Source organism: Amphiprion ocellaris, chromosome 19 (genome assembly GCF_022539595.1).
Source record: "Amphiprion ocellaris isolate individual 3 ecotype Okinawa chromosome 19, ASM2253959v1, whole genome shotgun sequence".
NCBI classification, from domain to species: Eukaryota; Metazoa; Chordata; class Actinopteri; family Pomacentridae; genus Amphiprion; species Amphiprion ocellaris.
In genome coordinates this window covers 31095140-31111376 of record NC_072784.1, presented here as the reverse complement: position 1 = coordinate 31111376, position 16237 = coordinate 31095140, and the positions used below count along the sequence as shown (strand labels likewise).

Genomic DNA, 16237 nt, shown 5'->3' with positions numbered 1-16237 from the left:
GCACTTGCACTCGCTCACCTGCCGCCGCAGGTGGGGGGTTGCCATGGCAACACAACAGGTAAATAAGGGTGGAGATAAGCGGCGGGGACGCTGCGGCGGGGAGAGAGAGTGAGAAGAGGGCGTGGGTTCGGTTCCAGAAGACACACTAATGTGTTTTATAATGTTAATTATACTTTAATAATTAGTCTTAAATACATTCATTTAGCTCCTTTTCTGGGCTTCATCAGACAGATGATAGTGAAAAAGAAAGTAAAAGAGGCGCTCTAAACATTCATCTTTCTTAATAATTTATTGATCTATAAACGGAAATTGCTGAGCTGCTCCCATTCAAATTCTTAGAAATAATAATAATAATAATAATAATAATAATAATAATAATAATAATAATAATAATAATAATAATAATAATAATAACAACAATAATAATAATAATAATAATAATAATAATAATAATAATAATAGAAAAATAAAGTAGAAAAATCTAATAATAAAAATAAAAATCTAATAATAAATAATAATAATAATAATAATGTAAGTGTAATAAAATGTCCTAAAAATATTACCATGAGTAAAAAAATAAAAATAAACAAAATAATAATAATAAGAAGAATAAGAATAAGAATAAGAATAATAATAATGATGATGATGATGATGATGATGATGATGATGATAACGACATTAGTGTAGAATAATATTTCCTAAAAATATTAACATAAGTGGAAAAATATGTCCAAAAATAGAAACATAAATAGAAAAGCAAAAAAATACAAAAATATACATTGTGCTAGGACAATAAAAGCAGCAGAAATAATATATAATAATTATAAATAACAATATAAGTGTAGAAAAATGTCCTCAAAATATAAACGTAAGCAGAAAAATGTCCTAAAAATACACAGAAAAATATGTCCAAACAAATAAACATAGTAGAAAAATATGTCCTAAAAATATAAACATAAATAGAAAAGCAAAAAAAATCTACATTTTGCTAGGAAAATAAAAGCAGCAGAAATAATATATACTAATTTTAAATAATCATAATGCAAGTGTAGAAAAATGCTCTTAAAATACAAACATAAGTAGGAAAATATGTCCTAAAAATCTGCTCCCCTTTGCAGATATTCCATTAAAAATCAGTTGTTTCCAGCTAGAATAGTCATTTACCACATTAACAATGTCTACACTGGATTTATCATTCATTTTATGTTATCTTACTTTTTTTTAAACTGCTTTTCTTTCAAAAATAGGGACATTTCTAAGTGACCCCAAACTTTTGAACAGTAGCATACATGCAGTGGTGTACACAAGTTGCTCTATATTAGTTAAAGTTGCCCTACATATCCTATCAGTAGTCCTCTATTATGTGGAATGTGGTGGCTAATATTATTATCAGGATAGACTCAGAAATTACACACAAATGAACTCCAAATGTGACATAAATATGTAAATGTGCAGACATTTCTTTGTTTCCCTCCACACTGCAGCTGGTCAGCTCCGTCTTTCCCCTCCTGTTCTTCTTCCTCTCTGTCTGCCTCTTTGGTTCTCACCATGAAAAAGCTGCTGATCTGGCCGGGAGGAGACATAATTGCCATTATGACTGCAGCTCTCTGCACATCACAGTGTGCCGATTGTTCCTCAGAGGAGGCGTGGAAACACTGTCTGCTCTGTGCAGACGCCACACAATATTATCATAGCGTGACTTCAGCTCATCCACAGCTCGCTTTATTGCAGCCTCGCAGTCTCTCTGTAATCTTAACCTTAAGCACAGAGCAAACATGCATTTCTATAGGGCTGAGGATCCGTACACCGCCTCCTTTGAAGGGGAAAATCTTTTAACTGTCAAACCCTGGGTAAACAGTCTGACAGAGCCACCGCCGCCAGTAGGAAACGATAGCAGGAGAGTCCAATTCATCTTAGTTCAGGTCCACATTCAGCCCAGTTTGATCTCCAGTGATCCAGACCAGTAAAATCACAGCAGAATAACCTATAAATAACCACAACTCCTAATGTTTCCTTTGTTTTAGTGCAAAAAATATGGAAGCAAATCAGACTCATCAGATTCTGAATTTTAAAAGCTGCTGAATTTCTTACTTTGAATTTTTTTGTATCAAAATTACGTATGTGAATTTTTTATGCCTGAATTTAGCTCATCAAAATTCTAAAAACCAGTTAAAAATTCAATGTCTTCAAAATTCGCCATCAAAAAAATTTGATGTCTTCAAAATTCACCAAAAAATTTGTTGTTCACATCCGGGGGACTCAGGCGTAAAAAATCGATCCTGGCCAAAATCGAACCAACGCCCAGCCAATCACGTGGCGCTCCTCCGGTCATGTGACGCAGACGGTTCACCTCACAAGACCGGGGTCAACCACGGCTACCAGCATGAACGACGGCGCTTCAGTGAGTGTGTTAATCCTTTTTGTCCTGTATGTGGTTTGTTTTTGTGAGAGTCAGTAAGCTGTAATGCATGCCGTTAGCTGCGCTAGCACAGCGTTAGCCGCGCTAATACAGCGCTAGCACAGCGTTAGCCGCGCTAATACAGCGCTAGTCACGCTAATACAGCGTTAGCCGCGCTAATACAGCGCTAGCCACGCTAATACAGCGCTAGCCGCGCTAGCACAGTAATGAGGTCATACAGACAGCACGTTCTGCAGCTGGGTAGTTGAGTAACAATTTTATAAACGCACAAAAGGGTGGAAGTGTGATTTATGCGCCCGAAAATGCAGTTAAGTCACAGAGCAGTGTAAAGAAACTGGTCATCTAGCAAACTGAATTAGTCTAGGTAACACTTTGTTTAATATGTGTGTTTTCTGCTCAAGTTAATGTCCTGGTTTGATTCATTTTAAATTACTCCTGATCTTGAAAGGTTTTAAACTGTGCAGTCAAATTAGTTACAACTGTGAGGGAATAGCTTGAAATGAACTGCCCTAGACTGCCCTGTTCATAGCCCACCATTCTTTCACAGCTATATCAAGAGTTATTGTGCAATGATAGATAAATGCAGCCCATTTTTTCAACTGTTTCCTGTTTAGTATGCGTACCCTAGATTGTTTTTGATAATTTGTTGTAGCCATTTATTTAATCCATTTAATCCACTCCATAGCAACACCGTCTGAACTGACCAGTCTGGTGAAATTCTGGACTGGATGGGAGATTCTACCAAGAACTCTCTCCTCAGAAGTAGTGAATGGCAGATACCTGACAGCCTGCACCTGCTATGAGACCTTACATTCCCAGGACATTACAAGGTATACGCATCACTTAAGACTGATATCCTGGCCTGTATTTGCACTTGCCAGTCAAGATATGTTAGGTGTTGTTCTCTAGTTAGTTTTACTTGACTGACAAAACTAAGTGCACTTTTGGATTCCCTCCCCTACCTGTTCTCCCAACTCACCTGACAGGTTATCTGGCTCAAGTATGCGTGTTTCTGCCATACATTTAAAGTATCTGAAGTTAAGAATATTTCTGGTGAACAATACATGCAATCACGGCATTAAAGCAGGAGTTAAAAATGAACTGGACTGTACTGACTTTATTTTCTCACTGGTGAATGGGATGAAAATCCGTTGCAATATTACAAAACAGCAGCCTATATATATATATATATATATATATATATATATATATATATATATATATATATATATATATATATATATATATATATATATAGGCTGCCAAATACTGTCAGAGCAAAAAATATTTTTAAATTGCCTGTCACTGTCAACCTACTTCAACAGGCATTTTTTTGCACATTGAAATTTGAGGTTGTTTGAATTACACTATCTCAGAACAATGATGAAGAATCTATAATACTGAACAAGTAGATCAGTAATCTCAGATTATGGGTGAGTTGAAATATGAAAAAAATGAAGTGGTCTATGAAAAGTCCAGTCTTCGAAACCTGACATGTTGTTTTGTGTAATTTCTTTGTAAATTAGCCCTGCATCCAATCATTACCATGACATTGGCATAATGGAACCATGACCACATATATCGTTCTGGAGATAGTGGCATTTTTCCAATGGCAAATTTTCATGCTTTGACAGATACAGTGGAAAAAAGTTTTCAGGCACCTTGAAAATTTTCCACAATCTCAAATATTATCGTGAAATATTTGTTGGAAAGTCTTTTGTGTTTCAAAAGGTGTGACTGCATTAGACAGACACAAATGATGCTTTTTTGGTTTATTGTTTACGTGACTAACAAAACTAAATTCTACCAAAATGACCCAATACTCAAAATTTCTTATTTTTAAGGAACCAATGAATTTCAAGTTTTTATTGACTTTTTTAGGATTTGTTTCGTATTATGGCTGTGACTGAACTAATAGAAATTGCATTTGAAGACCTCAGAGAGATTCTTAATGCAATATTTCACAAATGTATGAGGTGTCCAAAAACTTTTTTCCACCGCTGTATTTAATAGCAATCGGATATGCTTATGTTAGCAAAACAAATAAGTAAAAATTTCAGGCTTTTATCTTGAATTATTCTTGAGATATTATATATAATATATATAGCATCAAATTTCAATGTGAGAAAAAAAATACTGAAACTAGGTCTACTGTCCACTTAAAAAAATCTAAAAGTATTTGACATACTCAGCTAATATTTCACAGATACCATTATCTATACATGGGACAGACATATTAAGTTCCAGTAAGTTACAAAGGTGCTCTGGGGATGTGACCATTCTTTGTCGCCCAGCTGCTCCTCTCTCTGAGTGCACAGTTGCAATGTACTGATTCCTGTTTTCTTTTTCTGAGCTGATAAGATGGTGTAGCTGTGTCAGTGCATTTAAAATAGCTGGGCAAACTTCTACTTGGTTGGATAAAGCATTTAAAAACACAAGTTCTTGTGTGCAAGTGAACTCTAAGAAGTCCAGTTCCAGAGGCATGCGTCCGAGAATATGCTCCAAACGAGAACAAAGTCTCACATAAAGATGATTTAACAATAGTTCCTAGAACAGAGAAAAACAAAGTTATATAATGCAAACCACCAATGGGAAAAATGACTTAACCTGACTGAAAGACTAGACTGCCTCATTAGACATTTCTTTTAGAACAAATTAAGAGGAGGTTACACATACTAAACAGGGAACGGTTGAAAAATGGGCTGCATTTATCTATCATTGCACAATAACTCTTGATATAGCTGTGAAAGAATGGTTGGCTATGAACAGAGCAGTCTAGGGCAGTTCATTTCAAGCTATTCGCTCACAGTTGTAACTACTTTGACTGCACAGTTTAAAACCTTTCAAGATCAGGAGTAATTTAAAATGAATCAAACCAGGACATTAACTTGAGCAGAAAACACACATAATAAACAAAGTGTTACCTAGACTAATTCAGGTTGCTAGGTGACCAGTTTCTTTACACTGCTCTGTAGGGTTGCCACCCGTCCCTTAAAATACGGAAACATCCTTTATTTGACAATTAATTGTTGTGTCCCGTATTGAATCAATACGGGACGCAAGTTGTTCCGTATTTTCATAAATGCCCCGTACACGTCTGTCACACACTCATCAAAACTGCATAATGAATAAAATAAAACACAGGAAATATTAAGGGCAGCCAATTTCATCTTCGTAGGACCTTTGTAGCGAGGACCCGATGCCAGGTCCAGTGGACAGACTTCAGACGTCTCTGTGTGTCCCGTCCTGTCCGGTCCTGTCTCTGGTTGCCTGGTTACAGACGCTGCTGCACCCGCACGTTTAAAAATGTCTACACCTGAAACTCCACCACGTCTAAAGAAGCAAAAACGTTTGCAAATGTACAGACTGGAGTAGGAAGAGTGGAACCCCTGGCAATGGATACAAGGCAAACTGTGTTTTCTGTTGCTCATGGACTGGCTGAAGTAAGGCAGCATCAGGAGACAAACATGGAGGAAATATGAGAACAGAGAGAACCCAACCAGCAGGTCACAGTTTATCATCATCTAATCATCTCCTGAAGTCCATATGGTAAGTGAACATCATGATGAGATCAGCTAGATTTCCTACAGTATATGGCTGTGAATTTACCAGAGGATGCTTATAATAATGCTGATGTGGCCGTAGACTCTACACTATTTTAGTGACTCAGTAAGTGCCTAAGTTGGTTATTATTTTTTAATGCTTTTTAGTTTTTAATAAAAATTTATTTAATAGCCTATATGTAATCAAACATGGCCTTTGCCTAAAAAGAATAATATTTTATTGCACAAGTAAAAGTATAGTAATTTTTAAAACTGTTCAAATTATTATATGTTGCTAAAAAACAAAAAAACACAAAAAACACATCATAGTAATATGTCAATTAAAAAAGCCTATAGTATAGCATGTTCCCAACAAACGTCATAGTATAGCATGTCGCTCTAAAATTGTCATAGTTTAGCATGTTGCTCTAAAAATTTCATAGTATAGCATGTCGTCCAACAAATGTTATATTATAGCCTTTGGTCTAAAAACATCATAATATAGCATGTGGCTCTAAAAACGTCATAGAAAAGCCTTTAGTCCACAAAACGTTGTTGTGTCCCGGCTGTCTGAAGTAGGTGAGGAGCAACACAAAAACAGTACAAACGCTGGTTTCCAGAGGGTTAGACAAGTATTTATTTGAAAGAGTAAGTTTACAACAACACAACATGTGAGGGGGTTAAAAGCAAATGGGTGTTAGTAAAATAATAATAAATAAACAGAACTAAAAGTGAACTTCATGTTGACATTGATGGGCATTCCAACCAGGAACAAAGTAAAAGATAATCAATACAAAAAAAACCTCTTCCTGTTCACCTCTTAAAACCCCAAAACACACCGCAGTAGCACCTAAACTAAAACTACCAATGGGTTCCCTGTTTGCCTTTCTGAACAATTCAAAGGTCCCTCTCTATCTCCCCACACATCCACCAACCACTGGAACACATCTCCAAAGTTCTGCCAGGCCAGCTCAGCTTCCCCTCAGAAGAAGTGGCGCCACCTGCCAGATGAAGGAGCCTTTTGAGAGGCAGCTGGCATCGTGATTGGACTGTACTTTGGTCTGTTCCAATCCAGCTTCAGCTCCAGAGACGGCAGGCGGGACGAGTCAACGGAGGCCTGGTGGACGAAGACATGCAGCTGAGTACAATCCAGAAAACAACAGAGGAGGAGGAAACAAACGTAGTAGTATAGTAGAAAATATACATCGTAGATTGTACAAATAACAAGTCAAAGGAAAGAGACATACATTGTAGAATTGTAGTAATTGTGGGCTGACTGATTTACTGATTATCAGTATTTTATTTTTTTTGCTGATTTATGGGAATAAATACATTTAAAAATGGCGCTACTTTGGCTCTGAATCTTTATCTACCTCTAGTCGCTCTGTCTTCTGGAGTGATTTGATTGGTTATACGTCACGAATAAAACTCCTTTAACTTAACATCTGTAAACAAAACAAAAACGTATCAACAAAGTTTAGAGTTTAGTTAGAGTTTGTGTTCTTCTAAGTAGATAGTAGTAAATATTTTCATTTACTGCAAATGAATATCTACTCCAAATGTTTCACTAATAATCATTATCAGCCTTAAAAACCCACAAAACACCCCTCTATACTCAACCACACTTAGTACAGTCCGGTTCCCCCTTCTATAAATCTGCTTGGAATCTTCCACTTCCTGTTTGTCAAAGTGGCCTTCTACCTGGACAGGTTTTGTTGGAGCTCATGCAACAAACATTTTGGGTAACTGCACTTTAATATGGATGGATGACACTGAATTAGAGTCTGTTTTAATGACACTGAGTTAAGATGTGTAGCTCTGTCATTAAATAGTAAATTATTTCTCAGAATTCACAGAGAAAAGTCTGAAATGTTTGCTAGGTTAGCGTCCCACATGTTCTTTGGCTCAGCTAAAGCTAACTCTCTCCAACTTCTGGATCTCTTGAGTTGCTTGTTGTTAAAATATCTTGCTAGAGGTGCTGAAGCTCAGAAAGTCTGAGATGTTTGTTCAAAATAAGCTCATTCTCAAGTCTGATCTGAACTGTCCTCTTTTGTTTGAACTTTCCCTAAACTTAGGAGTTAATGACAGAGCAGCACATCCAGACTCAGTCTCGTTTATGTAGAGATTAAACTTCAGTGTCATTCATTGATGTTAAAGTGCAGTTTTTCAAATGTTTGTTGCACATGCTCCCGACCAAACCAGTCCAGGTGGAAGACGATGTGAAGAGAAAGCTCCAGGGGATGAATATCTCACATTTACGTTGGAAATAAATGTCCTTTCATTAGACATTGTCATGCAAAAGTTGGATTTCCCTTTAATGATGTTCAAATCTTTGTTGAGTGTTTTGTGGATGTTGGTTTCTAAATGTTTCCTGACACTCGGCCCCAAAGATTAAAACCTTTTATGGCTCACAAGCTGCAACAATTCACACATTATCAACTATCTTTCTGACTAAACTAAGATAAAAAGTGAAAAACTGCCTGATTCCTGCATCATGAATGTAACTCTTTTTGGTTTTTATGACAGTAAACTGAATATATTTGGGTTTGACATTTTATAAACCAAAACAAGAAATGAATTACTGGAGAAAACAATCAACAGATTTATGGTCAAAGAAAATGTGTTTTCCAACATGTATGGCTGAATTACTCCAACATTACAAGATACATACAATTTTAATTCAATTTTATTTATATAACGCCAATTACAGGTGAAATTGTCTCAAGACACTTTATTTTTCCATTTTCTGTCATATTTAAAATATGACAAAGTAAGAAATTTAAACCTCTTGACTAATCCAATTTATTATTTGGTTTTTAAGAGACTAATCAACAACTAAAATAACTTTCTCCACTAAAACAATAAACATGAGGTGAAATAGAAGGAACAGTTTTAAATACTGCAGTCCTACAATGACAAGAATAAAGTTTGTCAACAAAAACTAAATCTGGTGGTGGATTCCATTAAAGTCCTAATAAATGATAAAGTGTGATACTAAAGGTTTGTGGTGCTAAAAATCTCAAAGTAAAGATATGAAGTTGAACATCTGTATGGAGGTTGATAAAAGTTGACCTCCCTTCATTTCTCTGGAGCGACTCCATGGATTTTATGGATGGTGGTTAAAGACCTGCTCTTCTAGTGGTCTTCCTTCTAGTCGCTGTAAAAAGTCAGTCCATCCTGGCCGACTTCAACACCTCTTCATGACAAGTTGTTCTGCCTCCGACCTGGTGGAAACTCCAGAAACTCGGGAAAACCTGTCGAGACTCGAAGAACTCGTGGAGACTCGAAGAACTCGTCGGGCGGGGGAAGGTGTGGTGGGTGGTGGGGGAGTAGAGGGGGGAGGCCGCCACCCACCTCCCCGCCTACTCTCCGCCCAGACTCCACCCAGACTCCGCCTTGGCTCCACCCATGTGGTCACTTCGGAAACTACGATGCCAAAGGGACGACGAATTTATTTCTTTTTATCTGATCTGTAGCTCAGTGAGTTAAGGATTTGCCTATGGAGCTGCAGGTCGCTGGTTCAAGACCAGACACTTCTTAAATTTTATCAAAATCCTGACAAAGACAAAGAAAGAAAAATGCCGCTGGTGGGTCTTGAACCGGCGACCTTCCAGTTGGTAGTCCTCTTCTTATCCTCCTGAGCTACTCGCTCAGATACTAATTCTTCTTTTTTTTGCGCATTTATCATCTATTTTTTGTCGTTTTCGAGATTTTTTTTAACTCGAGTCTCGACTCGACCGTTTTTCTCAGGAGGTTGGACTTCAGCGTTTGTGCTGGAGGGTTGAACCCTCAGTTCCAATACTTTCCAAAGCCTCCACACCTCCCGAGTCCTCAGGACCTGAGCTTTCACACAGTCTGAGGGCTGAAATTTTCTAAGTCCCACAGTAGTTCTCTGTTAGATTTGACTTTCAGACAGTCCAAGGACTGATATCCTCTAAGTTCCTGAGTAGTTCTCTGTTAGTTTGAACCTTCAGACAGTCCAAGGACTGATATCTTCTAAGTTCCTGAGTAGTTCTCTGTTAGTTTGAACCTTTCCACAGTCCGAGGACTGAAATCCTAGAAGTTTCTCAGTACTTCTCTGTTAGTTTGAACTTTCTGGTTAACAGAAGCCTTAAAACTTGTGACCATGAGTCTTGATTTCACATTTAGATCATCCATCTGAGTTCTTCTCAGACCTTCACCTGTGGGTTTTTTAGAAATACTCAACAAACTTTGATTCTCTTCACTGAACAGTAAAGTTTGTGGAGATCAGAAGGTAACATTAGTTTGATCAATGCCTTCAACTACTAGTAGACTTTATCTGGAAGCAGTTTTCTGAAATGAGTTCTTAGTAAATCTGTCCACAATCAAACCAAGAACATAGAAAGAGGAAACATTTGAAAAAACAACTTGTTTTCATTTCAGACTGGAAAACACTTTAAGACTTTTTTCTGTTTTTGCTCTTTTGATCATTTTATTGCTTCTTCTGTTTAATTTGATCTTCTAAAGTTTAACTGGTGTCTTTTCAAATGTTTTGTCTTTAGTTTGATTCTTCTTAAATGTTTAGTTTTGCTCTTTTCTCACCTTTTATTCTTTTCTAATGTCTGAATTGATTTCCAAATGTTTTGTCTTTTTAATAGTTTTTTCAAATGTTTTATCGGCTTGTTTGAAAAATTTCCTTTTCTTTCCCCGTGTTTAATTTTTCGATTAAATCTTAAAGGTTTTTCTTTTTAAATGTTTTACCACCTTTCAATGTTTAATTTTCTTTTTAAATGCTTCATTGTATTTTCTGTTTAATTCCTATTTAAAGTTTTATTGTCTTTAAGATTTAATTTTCCAAATAAACATTTAATTTTTAATTCAATGTTTTGTATTTTTAAAGGTTTAATAATCTAATGTTTTGTATTTTTAAAAAAATGTTTAATATTCTTGTTTAATTTTATTTTTTAAATGTTTAATTATCTAAAATATTTAATCTTTAATGTTTCATATTTTTGTTTAATAAATTTTGTTTAATTTCATAATTACATGTTTTGTATCTTCTGTTTAATTATTCAATTAAATATTTTGTCTGTTTAATGTAATTTAATTGTATTTAATGTTTAATTTTCTTTTTCAAAGTTTTGTTGTATTAAATGCTTTTTTCCTTTGATTTGATTGCTTTTTTAAGATGTAGTTTATTTCTTTAATCTTTTTTTTTCTGTCAAGATTTTAACCTCAACCTTAGAAATGAAACAAACCCTTAAATCACAATGAAAATACTTCTGTTGTCACAATCATGAGTTAGTCAATTATTCAGTTTATCAATTCAACTTTATTTGTTTAGCACCTTTCACACAGATGACAAAACTAAACAAGCAAAGACAAAAAACTATGCTAAAACTATGATTAAAACAAAAAACATATTTAAAAAAAAAGATTTTACATGGTAATAAAATCTGTTGTGTCCAGGGGATGGAGGGAGTTTATTGAAGTCTTCTTGGGCTCACATGAGAAATCATTTAAAATATAAACTTGATATTCAGTCTAAGGAAACTGCAGAGTGACAGAAGAACCAACAATATCTCCTGTTTTCTCCTTTAATGAGTCGATTCTTGTGCTTTCAGACTAAAGAACTACAGACTCTTCACAACCTGCTCAAACTCTTGGTACAGGACCTCACCACACGGGTCAAGAAGGTTTCTGTCTCATTTCTACTCTGAAGCTCACCTTCTCCTGCTCAAACTGCTGACAAATGTTTCTGCTGCTCTAAAGTCTGGTCTCCAGAACTTCCTAAAAACTCTCAAAGTCTCTTCTGCTGCAGGTTGCTTTGTAGAACTGTTCCAGAAAACCTCACTAAACCACATGGAGGGGCCTCAAGATAGTCGTCCAAATGAAACCATACAAAAACCAAACTAGCACAACCCAAACACTAAAGTCTCCTGCAGCCTACCAGAGAACCTCTGAGAACAGAGAATCAGGACAGGAACTCTTACCTTCTGGACAACCAACGCTGGTTCTCCAACAAGAATACAGAATGTGTCTGAGCAAAAACCTCTGAAGACTCACTACAACCAAGATAAAGACACAACTCAGCTGCACCAAACCCACTAATCACTGCACACATTAGCACCATGTGCTAACTGTGGCTAAAGAACCACCTTTACCAAGACAACTATCCAGTACAAAGCCCTAAAACACACCAAGAAACACATTAAAGACGATTTTACTGCTGGAAGCTGCAAGCCAACGCCTAAAGAACAAATTAAAGCAACGGAGCCAAACCCGGTTCAGTGGTGAAGGAAAGCAGAGGAAATGTTTGTCTGCAGCTAAATAAAGCAGGAAGACACTGAGCTGCTCAGGTGTTTCTGATAACACCAAGCAGCCACCTGGAAAGCCAATAGGAACACAGCTTACTGGAAGTCCAGAGGGCTGGCTTAGTCAAGGAAATTTAGTTTAATGTTGAAGCAGAAAGTTAATAAAGAAAGTTGAAAACCACCTTCTGATCCCTGAAATCTCTGAGTTTTCACACAAAGAACACCTGAACATGTCAAACTGGTTCCATAGTAGAACCATCACTGTAAAAACGTCATAGTAAGGTGTGTTGCTCAAAAAACATTACAACCTGGCTGTCTAGGGTCACAGAGGAGCAACACAAACACAGGTGGTATATTCCACCCAACATTCTTGAACATAAACTTAAAAAGTTCATTCAAAAGAATATTCCACCCAAAATCCTTCAATGTAGACCAAAAAAATCTTGGTGTAAAGGAGTATTTCACCTTAAATGTAGAGCTAAAGGATGGTTTGGAGTAATATTCTACTCTAAAATCTCCCAATGTAGACCTAAAAGGTTTATCTGATGGTATATTCTACCCAACATCTTGGAACATTTTCCTAAAAGGTTGGTTTAATGGTATATTCCCAGAAGAACCCTTGAACATTGGGCTTAATGGTATATTCCACCCTAAATACTTGTGCATATACCAAGAAGTCAGTGTAAAGGAAATGTAGACCTAAAAGGATTGTTTAAAAGAATATTTAAACGATTACTTTCATTATTTAATAATCTGTTATCAGTCAGAACCCTGGCAAACTTATTTTCATCTGTTTTTTTTAGTGGAAGTCACAAATAAAGGAGCTCTTGGTTTTTCCCGGCGTTACTGAGTCCAAAGCTGCTGTTTCAACACAGAACGTTCACATACATCCACAAACCTCTCAGCACTCAAACACCCACAGACAGGAGGCCGGCTGGACCGAGGCTCGGCGGCATCCTCAGACCCACGAGTCGGGGAGTCGCTGAACTTGTTGGTCCGGTTTGAAGGCCTCCATGTGGTCCAGTAGAAGTCCACGTAGTCGGTGTTGGCTTTGAACCACAGCGACTGGCCGCCATCAGGTGGACCGGCTCGTCCTCGTAGGACTCCTCCTGTAGCCTTGAGGGAACCACAGGAACATTCAGTAGCTGTTGGAGTTCTTCCTGTCAGACTCCTGGTAGAACGGCTCTGAAGAATCTTGTACTCGTCTTATCTGGAACAATCTAACAGCCTAAACTGTTAACAGCGGTGTAAAGAAGCAAACACACAGGCATTGATTAGGACACAAACTAGATTTATTTTAGAAAACAAATCAGCTTAGAGGCATTTGTTCACACGTGGCTGAATAGGAGGCCGTCCAATCAGATTCGAGGTCTTCACTCTGTAGGTTGTTTGTTGGGTGAGACTCTTGGACCTCCATCAGCTGACGTGGATGTTTGATGGTCTTCCTCTCTAGTGCCAGATGATTCATCCATGAATTCAGCAGCTACAGACTGAAATGAAGCTCATGCTGCCGTGATTGAATTCCTGTTCCAGATCAAATGTTCAGATCTCACCTTGAATGCAGCCGTCTGCTGTCTGATAGTTTTTCTCATTGTAGTCTTCAATAAAGTCTTTTTCCTCATGTCAGGATGTGGTGAGACTCTTTCTCAGTCGCTGCAGACGTCCCTCATTGTGCATTTCCAGAGAAGAAACAGAAAAACTGGTCACTGCTTCAGCATCACAAACGCTCTCCAGCATTGAGAGTGTTTTAGGAATTCATTCATTGTGTTGTGAACTTTGAAGAAGCAGAAACTTTACAGCTGCCAAAGATATGAGCTCCAATTCTGGATGTTTTAGGAAATGAAGTTCATCAAATGAACACTTGATTTTTGCTGATAACTCTCATTAAATTACTGAAGAAATCTAATATAAAAACCTGTAAACTCTCAGGCAGCTTTTGTTAAAGTTTGTCTATAATTCTATCATCATGTTCTGGAACCAGGACTCTGCAGAAGTTCCTTCAATCAGATACTTGTGTGTTTCTATTTAAGGCCTCAGGTTTGAACGTACAGCAGAGGATTAGAAAGGAGTGATTTTAATGTTTAAATCAGTCCAGTAAATGTTTGGAGTAAAAATGATTAAAATTTTGATTTAGATAGATTTGTGTCAAAGAATATTGTAGATTCTCACTTAAATATATCCAAATGAGTTCAGTGTATTTACATTTTATAGAATATTTGATTTCTTAATCTCAATACTGTAGAGTCTGACCCTAAATATTATAATGATGTAAATCTAAATAATAAATAATATTGTAGTGCAGAGTCATAAACTTTAATCAGTTAAACTTACATAATAAATATCACTGTACAATCTTAACCTGAACATTCATATTATTGAGGTAAATTTACATAAATCATGATATTCTAGGGTCTTAACTGGAATATTTCTAACATGAATCTTTTTGTATTGTGCTGATAAACAACAATAACCCGACTTTCAGATACTATTTATTCACTGTGTATTGGGTAGTACAGAACTACTGAACTGTGGCCCCAAGTCGCCGTGGTGGGCGTCCTTTATTTTCATTTCTGAAAGGTGGCAACCCTACTGCTCTGGGATTTAACTACATTTTCGGAAGCATAAATCACACTTCCCCCCTTTTGTGCGTTTATAAAATTGTTACTCAACTACCCAGCTGCAGAACGTGCTGTCTGTATGACCTCATTACTGTGCTAGCGCGGCTAGCGCTGTATTAGCGCGGCTAGCGCGGCTAACGCTGTATTAGCGCGGCTAGCGCGGCTAACGCTGTATTAGCGCGGCTAGCGCTGTGCTAACGCTGTATTAGCGCGGCTAACGCTGTGCTAGCGCTGTATTAGCGCGGCTAACGCTGTGCTAGCGCTGTATTAGCGCGGCTAACGCTGTGCTAGCGCAGCTAACGGCATGAATTACAGCTTACTGACTCTCACAAAAACAAACCACATACAGGACAAAAAGGATTAATACACTCACTGAAGCGCCGTCGTTCATGCTGGTAGCCGTGGTTGACCCCGGTCCTTGTGAGGTGAACCGTCTGCGTCACATGACCGGAGGAGCGCCACGTGATTGGCTGGGCGTTGGTTCGATTTTGGCCAGGAACGATTGTTTACGCCTGAGTCCCCGGATGTGAACAGCGAATTTTTTGACAGCGAATTTTTTAACATTGAATTTTTTGATGGCGAATTTTGAACATCGAATTTTTTTGATGGCGAATTTTGAAGACATTGAATTTTTTTGATGGCGAATTTTGAAGACATTGAATTTTTTTGATGGCGAATTTTGAAGACATTGAATTTTTAACTGGTTTTTAGAATTTTGATGAGCTAAATTCAGGCATAAAAAATTCACATACGTAATTTTGATGCAAAAAAAAATTCAAGGTAAGAAATTCAGCAGCTTTTAAAATTCAGAATCTGATGAGTCTGATTTGCTTCCATAAAAAAAAGTACATTGAGAACACATTGAGTATAATCTGAAATGTTCACATTTAAGGGATTATCTTTTTACAAAACATCATGAGCAACCTGAAATTTGTTAAGAAAAATAAATTTAATTTCAGCAACATTCATCCTCAGTTTATCATTTCCACATTACAACTTCCAGATCACAGAGTGTCTACAAAGGAACACAACATTTAGTCACCTGTATCTGGAATTCAATGATGTAGGACTTTATCATCAAAGTGACAAACAAAATTCAAAAAAGCGACAAAAAATTAAACAAAATAACAAAAAAAAACAGACAAACAACAAGCGAGACTGAAAGTATACAAAACAAAAACATGAGACAAATGACAAAAAAGACGAAACAGAACAAAGCAAAAAGAACCAAAAGTTTGACAAAAAAGGAACATAATGACTAGAAAATTGACAAAAAACATAAGTGACACAAAAAGGAAACACGAAACGACAAAAATGAGAAACAAGACAACAACAAAATAGACAAACACAAGAGAGAAAAAACACAAACGACAAAATTGATAC

The 16237-nt window shown here is 36.9% G+C and overlaps 1 long non-coding RNA gene across 2 annotated transcripts; it reads left to right on the top strand.

The window, feature by feature from the left end:
• Positions 1-471: 471 nt before the first annotated feature.
• Positions 472-14903, top strand: LOC129347630 (uncharacterized). Of its 2 annotated transcripts, none has more exons than XR_008599819.1 (4): positions 472-2401; positions 3105-3249; positions 5598-5968; positions 11547-14903. It is a non-coding gene; the product is annotated as an uncharacterized LOC129347630 (long non-coding RNA). The 2 variants fall into 2 exon arrangements; XR_008599820.1 differs by lacking the exon at positions 11547-14903 and adding an exon at positions 6865-7305.
• Positions 14904-16237: the final 1334 nt, after the last annotated feature.